The sequence below is a fragment of the Quercus lobata genome, chromosome 9, assembly GCF_001633185.2.
Source record: "Quercus lobata isolate SW786 chromosome 9, ValleyOak3.0 Primary Assembly, whole genome shotgun sequence".
NCBI classification, from domain to species: domain Eukaryota; kingdom Viridiplantae; phylum Streptophyta; class Magnoliopsida; order Fagales; family Fagaceae; genus Quercus; species Quercus lobata.
In genome coordinates this window covers 4259555-4272047 of record NC_044912.1, presented here as the reverse complement: position 1 = coordinate 4272047, position 12493 = coordinate 4259555, and the positions used below count along the sequence as shown (strand labels likewise).

The 12493-nt window shown below is 32.4% G+C and overlaps 1 long non-coding RNA gene across 1 annotated transcript; it reads right to left on the bottom strand.

The window, feature by feature from the left end:
- Window positions 1-5958: 5958 nt before the first annotated feature.
- On the bottom strand, window positions 5959-11642 carry LOC115960034. Its single transcript, XR_004085065.1, has 2 exons — window positions 11466-11642; window positions 5959-6299 (listed from the first exon to the last, which is right to left on the bottom strand). It is a non-coding gene; the product is annotated as an uncharacterized LOC115960034 (long non-coding RNA).
- Window positions 11643-12493: the final 851 nt, after the last annotated feature.

The window sequence follows — 12493 nt, the reverse complement described above, 5'->3', positions numbered from 1 at the left end:
TTGAATCAAATTAATGTAGAGAGTAGAGAGGAAAGAGATGCAAAGAAATGTGACAGTGAGGACTTGTAAGAGTCCCCTCTCTTTTGCTCAGTAACACTGACACTAACTTTACTAGCTGCTTACCGGACTCTATCCTCTGCTACATCCTCTCAATTCTACCAACCAGAGCTGCTTTATCAAAATCTTAGCTCTGTGGATTTAATGTCCAGAAACTGGACTCTTTGCTATGCCCTGTCCTTATGTAGAAGTCCTTGAGCACAAGCTCATTTTGTTTGCATCACAGGTAGTTCAAAATGAATTAACAAGAATTGTATGAATTTATGATTGCAATTCAGGACAAAACTCAGAAAGTTAATAATGCCACTAATTGTAATCAACAAATTAGGTGAAGATGGAAGAGGCAGGGACCATGAATTTAAGATTGCCATTGATGATTGAACACAAAGTTCAAAAAGTTAATGTGAATAATAGATAGTATTGATTCTATTGAATAGTAAGTATTACTTAATGGCCTTAGCCATGGGCTGCCATTATTTTGCAATTTTACGAATATCTTACACCTTATCATCCCATGCGATCTTGTCCATAGGCATGGGGGAAACCTTAATAGTATTTGAATCTCATCTTAAAAAACATCTTTTTCCTTTGCATTTTGTTTGTTAGATTTTTTTTTTTCTTTTGTTTGCCACCGTTCTTTTTTTTTTTTTCCCAGACATTTAGGAGCTTAACAAAATATACATAATGTCAAGTTCGAATGCAAAGGGTACCATAGCCAATGACATGCATTGCCTCCATCTGTAATATAATTACCATACTGATCTGTGATATTAATACTTTAAAACTAACTTTATAATTGCTCTTTAATTATGGAAGTTTTTGACAAATGACTATTGTTCTTTGGTTTTTTGATGTTCTTGAAATTTTCTAGGCCCATTTCAGATCATGACCAAGGCAAACCATTCATGCCTATTTTACATTTTCATCTTTATGGTATGTTCTTGTTTTTGATCTGTCCATTACAACTAATTTCATTCAGCCTTACTTGATTCAGGCAAGGATGAAGAGAAATTAGGGCGATTTAGAGAACTTTAAGTACTTCTCGTTGTCTTTTGTCTCTATCTTATGGTCTATTTGGTCTTATAGGAACAAGGCAAGCGTGAAGAAAGAGCCTTTCTCTGCCACTAATGTGGCCATGTATTTTATAAGTTTGATTTTAATGTACGGGGTAGTTATCAGTTCAAAAATCAAAGAAAAGCCATGACAGTAGCAGGATAAGCAAATCCAGTCCTTTAGAGAGGATTCCAACTGCAACCAATCCTGTCAGAGGAGAGCTACAAGGGTAGGGAATGGAAATAGTGGGGATTCAATTTCTTTTTAAAAAATAGAGAATGTTCATGTCCATGGCTGGTTTTGAGAAGTCAAGTGAGTGATTAGTGACCTGAGATTTTTTCATTGGAAGGAATTTTGTGAAAGTGACCCGGAAGGTTGATCAAATATTTTCTCTAGATCACTAGTAAGTCACCATCCTTCTTCTTAATTTTAGTTTTGTTGGTTGATGCATCATCGCTTTTCCTTTCCTATGGCATATACTTGATTACTTGTACTTTATTGGCACTAATTCAAACTCTCATCTGGTTTGTTTCCTTAATCAAAAAACACAAAGCAATACTCCTAGCTAATTTAATATGCATATTAATGAATCATGAGGATTCGTTCAATTGGTAAAAGAATCATCCCTGTTTTTTTTTTTTTTTTTTTCCAGACATTTAAGAGTTTAATAGGTTACGTCATATACGTGTATCTGATGTCAAGTTTTGATGGAAATGGGTGCTCCCACTTGTAAGTGCCCTGTTAATTTGTAATATAGATGGTTAAAAACTCCTTTTATGCAGGATTTATCTCTTTAATTATATCGGTTTATACCATATGACTTTTGTGCTATGGCCTCTCTATGTTCTTGACTTTTGGTCTAGTGTGTATGTCAATATTTCCCAATAAAACGAAAAAAAAAAAAGTATTTTAAGATTCCATTTAGGAAGTCAAAACGAGCTGCATCAGTTAATAGGTACTTAAAGTTATCTTTACACTTTCACTTTGAAACAGGACCTGGTTAGAGAGCTATACTCTACACAAGTGGCTGTCAAATTTTAGCTATCCTTATCTCAAGGTGTGATAAGCTAAAATGGCCTCATATAACTCCTAAACATGGTGAGTGAAACTGTATCTTATAAGAATGAGGAAGAGGAAAACTTGGATAATTATTCCTGGAGTGTAGTCTTTGCTTGGGCTGTATGGTTTTGGTCAGATTAGACCCTAGGAACTTTGTGCATTTATCCTTGCTCTTTGAAGCAGTTGTTGACTTAGTGAACGGAGGATCTACATTTTCATAAGCAGGAATATGTGATGTTCTCAAGATTGTCATATCATAACTCTGTTGGCCTTGTGGTATAACCTCAACAAAGTGATGTTTGAGGGTTCAAAACAGGTGCTTATGAAGAGTAAATGCTCAGTAAAGCTTTGTTTTGCAGGTATGCGCAAGCCTATCATGCAGATTTGGATCAGAGTAACTGTAGGAGAGTACCGAGGCAAATGTGCCCAGTTGTGGAGGGATAGCTGGTCTTGATGACAGTTAAGCGACACTGGCAGAGATGGCGCAGATGGAGTTGTTTTGCCTATATAATGTGCTGGCAGGAAAATTTTGAAGGCGTTGCAGTTCTGCCATATGTAGCCGAGTGGCAGCTAGATGCCTAGGTGTTTAGCTTTGCATCATTCATCTCTTATGAGTAACGTTAAAGAAATTTCCAATAGAAAGACTTGGCTCAGATAGGGTGTTGATTGTTGATCATAAAGTGTTTCAATTCAAAAGAATCTAGAAGAAAACTTCTGCAAGCATATTTTCTTTTTAACCACAGAAAGGAGTATCCCCCAACTGCATTTCTAATTTGCTATGCATGAAAGAAAGTGTATGAAACAGCATGACATTTCTTCTTCTTCTTTTTTCTTTCATTAAAAAAAATATATATATATATATTTAAGTTTTGGTTTAGTGTACTAATGTTAAGGTTTTAAGTTCCCGAACCCAGAGTAATATTAAAGAGTTGCAACACATATATCAGACAGTGGTAGAATATACGACTTTTTAAACTTGGAAATCTGTACAGCTCTCACATTATTCCCAAATCATCATTTATTTGATAATGAGATACAAATTATAGAGAAAATGAAACATCTAAAAAAATGTTTTCCTTTAAATGTAGAGCTTAATTTTTACCATGTATGTTAGTAGCGAGTTTTAATATAACAATAATATATAAGACAATATGTAACCAGTTTTTAGGAGAATGCACTTGTATAAAACGGAGATAAAACTTCTTATTTGAAACATGAAAAATAATGTTGTATAATTTAGGGATGAACATAAAAAAATTATAACCCAAATATTGGATACAAAAATGTTGACATAACTATTATAAATTTTCATATCTTAGTGAATTCTACGATCATGCAAATACAAATAAATATTTGGGTCACAATTGGACAAAAGTTATACGAAATAAAAAAATTGAATACCACCCACTAATTGATTCTCCAAACAAAAAAAGAAAAAGAAAAAGGACTAATCAAAACACCAAAAGAAAAGATATTTGCATTAACATAAAAAAAAAATAACAACAATTTTTAAACAATAAAAATACATAAATCAATCTTTTTCTTCAAATATCGTTCAATCTTGAATTCCATAAACATATTAAGATGAAAAATATTAAAACAAATGAATGAATAAGGTTAGAGATTTATAGCAAAATATGTGTGTGTGGGAGAGAGAGAGAGAAAGAGAGGTACCTCTAGTAGTCGAGAACAAAAACAAAAATGCAATTGTGAAACAAATTTCTCATCGAAATTTCTAAGCTTGTTGCATATAAGAGGGATAAAAATAGAATATATTTATATATAAAATTATAGAGGGGAAGAGGGAAATGAAACTTATTAACTAAAAAAGAGGGGATGAGGAAGATGAAAGGTTGAGGAAGATGATGAAATATTATAGATGTGGATAATTGGAGTAAATGTAATTGTAATTGCTAAAATAATGATGTGATATAAAAGCAAAAACACTTCCTATCATTAACATCAAAAACTAAAAGTTAGGAAAAATATTATATACATTTTATTGTTATATGTGTACAATTTAATTTCATGTGTTGAAAAAGCAAAAAAATAAATTGACTTGTAGGCTTCTTTTCTAATTGTGATGTATTTAATTATGGTTCCAAAATAAAATTTTAAAAAAAAATCTTAATAGACAATTAAATTGCACATATATTACTCAATTAAAGTATTTTTTCAACAAATTACTTTTTCGTAGAATAAAATACTTGAATAGTCTTTGGAAGGAGAATGGTTAGGAAAATAAATAGGCAAATGACAAATTAAGAATTAGTGGTCATAAATAAGAATAAAAATGTGAACTTAAATACCATATTAAAGAAAAACATTTATTTCATTCAAAATTTTTAATTATATGTCACGTGTATAGTATCATGGCAAACATGCATATTGACATGTACAAATAATTTTTTGACACTTAGCATTGTTTGTCCATATCATACCAATTAAATATAGGAAGTTGTCATGTGTCATTGCCATATTCTTTGAAAATGAATAAATGTCATTGTAGCATGCATCTACCAGTTTTAAGATCCAACTTTTATAATTTACTAGTAAGTTGTCCATGCAATGCATGGATAATTTTGTGATATTTTATGTAAGACGATTTTGGAGAATGTTGTACATATATTATAAAGAAAAAGTAAACTAAATTAGAGTAAAGAAACACATACTTCTCAAGGTAAGATTAATTTTTCTTTTTTTTTTTAATCATCAAACCAAAAATAAATGCAAAAGAGTAATAGGACCATAAAAATCAATTAATTTGTGCTTTGTTCACATATTGCATACCATTAAATGAAAATATGCCCAACTCTTTCATCGTCATCCACTCATTGATAATGAGACATTAAGACATGGTGTGGACAAATGTGTATGCATGTATCTTATAGATGATTTAAAATCATGGTAGAATATGGCTTTACATTGCGCATCAAATATTCTCTCTACTTATATACCCAAAACAAAAACTATCCAACCAAATTACACAAACGTAAATAATATTTAGGCCCCTAATTTAAATATATAAAAGAAAAAAAAAATACCCGTAGGAGTTTCGGCGGCTTGATAGTGGTAGGAGGCTAGTATAACGGAAGTGGCGGCCACTCAGATTCCTCTTTCTCTCTCTTACAAATGCTTTGTTAATCTCAGGTGTTTTGTTTTGGTAATAATGAAACAATGCATTTCATTTAACAATCCACAACATTTTCATGTCTCTCTATCTCTCCCCATAGCTTTATTTGGTTAGTTATTACTATTAGTTCTTAATTATTTATATATTTTTTTCTTTTGTTTTTAATAGTAAAATGGGGAGTATGCTAAAATACATGAAGAAGAGAGAAAAGTGTAGTGTAAACTTAGACAATTAATAAAAGATTAATGAGATAATAGTAAAAATAAATTAATATGAACTTTTGGGTAACAGTAAAAAAAACTTAATGAAAAGAGGTAAAAAATGGGTTAAATGCAAAATTAGAGCAACACATGACAGAACTTTATGCACTCCTACATGAGGTTTCTACTTTTATATATATAATAATATATTATAGATGGGTAAGTTTTACAGCTATTGGCAGCAAATAGCGCATCTCAAATTACAAAAAGAAAAGAAGAAAAGAAATATCCTACAAAATATTCTGCGGTGGAGACACGTTGTATGATATGTAATACTTACGTCGAGTCACATGGTACAGGCACATGTGAGACGGTTCGTCAATAGAATTTAATTAGATGATAAACTATAGGTTAATAATTTTAGTCTATTTATATTGTCCACGTGACCTAAAGAGGGAACAACAAAAGAAAATATTAAATTCACATAAGAGGGCGTCCACTAAACACAATCACAACTTGTAGAATTCATATGATTGCCTCGTAAACAATATTTAATGAAACACAAAACAAACACAAAATGATCTTTGTTTTAAGAGAACACATATTTTGTTGTGAAAAGTAAATCTTCCTTTTACATTATTTTGGATGAAGACATTGGGTTTCCTCATTTCCGACTATTTTGCTTCTTTTGCCTCCCTTTCTTAGGTTGTTTCTTCTTCTTCCCCACCCCTTCTAAATACTCTGATGGCAAGGCCAAGGTCTTGAGATTAAGGGAAACGTTTCATATGAAACTATATCTAAAGAGGCAAAACAAATTAATGATTGAAGATGTAAAATCTAGGAATATAATATTCTTCAAACACAATTATCTATGGAAATTAAGAAATGACTCAAGGAACGATCCATAATTGTATTGTTAAAATGAACTATAACATAGCATTTAGTATATGGGTAGTTCCTTCGAGTTTGGCTTGAAGCATTCAATTACATTTATGCATCCCAATTTCAGTTTTAACCAACTACAATAAATGCCATATATCTACTAAATTTTATTTTGGGTCCTGTTTTGGTAGGTCAGACTCACTGCTTATTATTCTCTTTTCTTTGCAGCCCTGAGGCAGAAGTTGTCCAAAAAATTGTGCAAGAGATATCTAATAAATTGAATAAATTCATAGTAGATACCAATGGACTAGTTGGAATAAATTCCCAAGCTAAGAAGTTGAAGTCACTTTTAGCTATAGAGTCAAATGATGTTTGCATTATAGGAATTCCGGGTATGGGAGGAATGGATAAAATAACTCTAGCAAGAGTTGTTTATGGTACGGTTTCCAATCAATTTGAAGCTTGTAGTTTTATTCAAAATGTTAGGGAGGAATCTGAGAGACACGGTTTACTTTGGTTACAACAAAAACTTTTGAAAGAGCTTTTGATGGACAGAGATATGAATATACAAGATGTTTATCATGGAGTTCTCAAAATCAAGGAGAGTTTACGCTAAAAAAAGATTCTTCTTGTTCTTGATGATGTAGATGAATTAAAGTAATTGGAGAAGTTAGCTAGGAAGAATGATTGGTTTGGTCGAGGTAGTAGAGTTATCATAACAACAAGAAATAGGAGTTTGTTGGTGGGACCTTAAATAAATGAAATATATGAGATTGAAGCATTGAATAATAATGAAGCTCTTCAACTTTTTAGTTTGAAAGCTTTTAAAAAAGATCAACTTGACGTTGATTATATTGGGCTATCCCAAGCTTTTGTAGATTATTCCCAAGGCCTTCCTTTAGCCCTTGAGATTTTGGGTTCCTCTTTATTTAAAAAAAGTAAAGATGTATGGGAAAGTGCATTAGACAAGCTAAAAGAGTATCCTGACAAAAATATTAGCAATGTGCTTAAAATGAGCTATGATGGACTAGAAGAAATAGAGAAGGAAATTTTCTTTTATATTGCATGTTTCTTTAATCATAAGAATCAAGAAACAATCATAGAAATATTAAATTGTCTTAAGCTTTACGCCAAAATTGGATCTAGTGTTCTAATTGATAAATCTCTCATCAAAGTGTATAAAAAGCAATTGTGGATGCATGATTTATTACAAGAAATTGGTCAGGATATAGTTCGTCAAGAGTCCCCTAAAGCCCCTGGGAAGCGTAGCAGATTGTGGTTGTATGAAGATATTGACAATGTGCCGACAAATAACACTGTAAGTGGTTATTGAAAGAACCTGAGCATGTACCTCATTATATAATTCAACAACATAGTGTAACTTAGAGTTGTTATGGTAATCATACATTTTGTAATCCACTAATCCCTTTTGTTCATGATTATTAGGGAACAAAAAAAGTTCAAGGCATGGTCGTAGAGTTACCCTCTACAAAAGATGTGGATTGGGATCTTGAAGCCTTCTCAAAGATGACAAATCTAAAATTGCTCATAATTGATAGCATTCACTTCAAGCACAGTCTCAAACATCTTCCTAATAACTTAAGATTCTTGATTGGAGAAAGTACCCTTCAAAATCTTTGCCATCAAGTTTTGAGTCAACTGAGCTTGTTAAACTTTGCATGAATTGCAGCTACATCGAACGACTTTGGGAAGGAACAAAGGTAATTTAGGAACCCTTATAGTTCTTCTTTTTGAAGTATCATTAAACTAAAATACTTTGTAGAAGTTAATTGTTTTGTCTTTTATTTTTTGGCTTTTGACAGTCTTTTGGGAGTTTGCAATTCATCAATTTGAACAAGTCTCAAAAACTTATTGAAACCCCAGACTTCACCAAAGTCCCAGCTCTTGCAAAATTGGATCTTGAAGTATGTGCTGCTTTATTCTGCAATGTAAAGGAAATCATCATTCATGTCACCGTCCTATGTAAAGCTTGTATAGAAGCATCTTATTTCAATCCCACTTAAGAGTAACATCCTTTTCTCTACCTTTTGTTAGTGGGTTTTATATATATAAGATTAATGATTTAAAACTCTTTTAATATGAAGCGGCTGTTTAATTATATAAGTTTATAACATAAGACTTTTGTGCTTTTGCCCCTTGATGTACTAGAAAGTTTTTCCACCTTTTTAAAACTTTCATGAATCAAATTATTGACTGAAAGTTGTCCATACCTATTTCAGATTGTGACCAGGCAAAAGCTGAAATGAACCAAATGACCTATCTCTAATTTAATTGGGTTAGACCTTGTTAAAGAGACTCAACAAGAATTAGAATTGAAGGACATCAATAGACATTAGAGAAACCTGACCATACAACAAACTTGATTATATATTACCAACCATAACATCTGAGGGAAATTTGTCTTAACAGTACTCAGACTTGAGAAGGCAAGCAACTATGTAGACAAGGTTGAAAAATGTAGAAGGTAGCCTGCTTAGGTAAGCCCTCCTGTTGTACTTGCTATCATTGTTGTATTATATCTATAAATTAAGTTTTCTCACATTCTCAAATGTATTAAATTTTACGGTGGAATGATGCTACACTTTGATAATCATTGTCATTCATTTTTGAAAATTTTAAAATTTTTATATAATATTTGGGGTTTCCCTTAGATAAGTCAAAAGAATCTGCATCTTTTAATAGGTATTTAAAGATATCTTTACACTTTGTCTTTGGAAACAGGACTTTGTTAGGGAGCGATACTCTCTTGAAGTTGCTGCTCAATTTTTAGCCACCCCTATCTCAAGGTGAGAAGCTACTGATAAGCTGATATGGCCTCAATGTAACACATAGTTGATATAAGGTCATAATTAAGCTATTATTGAAAGTAGGGGGAATTCAGGTAATGAATTCTCAAGGGAAGGTCATAGCTCTTAGATGGAGACATTTGTGATTCTATGGGGATTGAAGCTTCCTTTGAAGTTTATAATTTTCGTGCGGAAGTTTTGGCATGAAGACTCATTAACACATAATAGTGAAATGAAACATAGTGAGTGATAGTAAGTGTGTGTTATGCAATAAAAAAGAGGAAAACTAGGATTATTTATTCCTTAAGTGCACTCTTGCTTGGGCTGTATTGTTTGGATTAGATTTGAGCATGGAACTAAATTCATTTCTCCTTGCTCTTTGAAGCAGTGGTTGGCTCAATGGATTGAGGATCCAAAATTTTAAAAACAGGAATATTTTGTGTTCTCTAGATTGATGTTTAAGGGTGCAAAAAAATCTGCTTAAGAAGTTCTAATGCTTTGCTTTGCAGGTATGCACAAGTCTTTAATGCACAACAGCAAGATCAGAGTAACTGCAGGAAAGTACCAAGGCAAAAGTGTCCAAGTGTTGTAATTATTGTGGGACACTAGCAGAGATGGAGGGTGGTTTTGGTTATGTAACCAAATCCAGCGCTGGCAGTGTGTTATTGTTCTTCCATATGCAACCAAATGGCATGCAGCTAGATCAGATGCCCGGCTATACAGCTTGGTTTTTGCAGACTTGTTTCAATAATTTGAGAAATGGCAACTTGCTATGCTGATTGAAGACCTCAATTGCATAAAATTTGGAGAACACTAGTGGTTATATATGTTGCGCATAAGAGAGTCACTGTAGATGTTGGGTCCCTGGCTACTCTTGCTTCAAAGTCTTATAAACATTTTTGGACTCTACTACTAGCCAACTCTTCTGACATTATTGTATCAGAAAACCAAACCCAAAAAGAAGAAGAGGAAGTTATCTTTACACCTTTTATGGACTAATTTATGCCTTTGGCATATGTCTGCATGCAATCATTAGAAGCAACAAATCCTTTTCCTCTGCAATTTATTAGTAAGATTTTTCTTTTCTTTCTTTTTTTCCTCCCGTCATCTTCTTTTCAGACATTTAGGAGTTTAGTAGAATATATATAATGTCAAGTTTGAATGGAAATGGGTGCTATCACTTGATTTTCTCATCAGCCTGTATCATTAATAACATTGCTCTTTAATTATGCATGTTTTTACAATATGACTTTTGTGCTTTTGAAATGCTTTTAAGGCCTCTTTCTAGCACTGATTTATTTGGTTTAAAAAGTATACTGGCTGTTGCATGCTAGGAATTGTAGAAACCAAGCGGGCAGGTCTGTTGTTGATCTTATTGACACAAGTTTAAGTGAGGACATTGAGCTTTGGAACCAGTTATGTAGGTTATAATTACCTTCTAAACTACTAAACTAATCAGACTTCATTAGCAGTACAAACTAATCAGACATTGCTACTAAACTACCAAACCACTAAACTTGGCTTTAACTACCTTCCAGCTATACTTAACAATCAAATACACAGTCAAGACTCCAATTTGATCAAATTTGTCTTTCTAACTTGCTATGAATGAAAGGAAAATGTTTGAAACAGCAGGACCGGCTATCGTCTATCACATGAAACTCTAGTGTAGTAAAGTTGTACCTAGAAAAAAAATGACTTTAAAAAGTAACGCATGAGCAAATATGCTAAAAAGATGAAAGCTAAAAGCAGATCCAGCACGCACTCAGCCAGTCTGCCATTGTATTATAGACTATAGTTCTCATTAACTAGTAGAATAGATTTGTTCTTTCTTTTCTGTATATCAGTTTTCTCTGATGGGAAGAAGTTCTCATCCTCTACTAATAATTTGGTTTGTTGGGGTAATACTAAGGTTTTAAGTTCTTTAATTCAAAGTCATACTCATATCACAGAGTTACAGCACATTGCCAACTGGTAAGAGCTCACATTCCCAAATGATCCTTAAACAAAAACATTAACAACCTCTCATATAACACATAACTCAAATCTAGAAAAACACAATTAAGAACCACCAGGAATCCCCCAACACTGCAAAAGGGTATACTACTAATGACAAAGACACGAACTTTAAACAACCAATACCAAGTAATCAAGAAACTAATAAATGGGTAACCAAAGAAACACAATTTAAAGCAAGTAATCAAGAATTCTCTCAACAGCAAAAAAAAAAAAAAAAAAAAAAAAAAACCCACAAAATAGAGACCTAGTAATTACCTCGACAAGGGAATCATCAATCGTTATCGTCTTGGAACTGTTCAGTGGCTTCCTCTTTGCCCCTCCATGGCGCCGATGACATCAACTTCTTCTTCTTCGCTGTTGTCATTTTCATTCAATTGCTGTTACAGAGAGAGGGGTAGTGTTGTCAGAAATTCGGAATACGTTATAGAAAGAGTTATTACCGTACAGTACATAAACCTATTGTTAAGGCTTCTATCACACAAGCTTTATGAAAACCAAAAAGTACATAATGGACTGAAGTGGATCCAATAGGACCAAAGTGGATAGAATAGGACTGAAGTGGACCGAATAAGACCGAATGGACCCAACTAGACCCAATAGGACCGAATAATTCGGGAATGAGTTTAATTGGTCAATAGTTTGATTTGTTCAAATGTAGGCTTAATAAGTCTCTATATAATTTAAAAGTCATGATATTTGAAATATCCTAAATTTGCATGAGCAAATATTTTGTTTTTGATTTTAGGGTTAAATATATAGTTGGTCTTTAAACTTTATAGCCTATAAAAAAGTTTAGTCTATAAAATATAAAATGATTGCTTTTAGTAAAATGATACGACCAAACTAAAAACAAAGTGTGTACATGATTGGCTTAGGTTTGAGAAACTTTTTATTCTGTATTGACCTCATCAAGTCCAAAAATTTCTCACCCAAGCTAACATAACCCAAAATAGCTCTAAAAATCAACTCAACCCAACCTGTAAGGGTCAGATTGGAGCCATTTGGTAAGGTCTAATAAAAAATATCATTAAATCATTTAAATTCATTATTGAAAAAATTTACAATTTAGCCTAATATTTGAATTATATTAAAAAACTATCAAAATATTAAAATAAATAAAACCATCAAATTCATACCAAGTCTCTAAATCTAAAATGAATCAAGTTAACAAATTTAAAATACATAAAAAATTTTAAATTATTAAAAAGGAGTTATGTTATTTGAGTTGAAATGCTAATCCGATACAGACTCAAGCCATGCTTGGGGGGAAAATTTTTAATTTA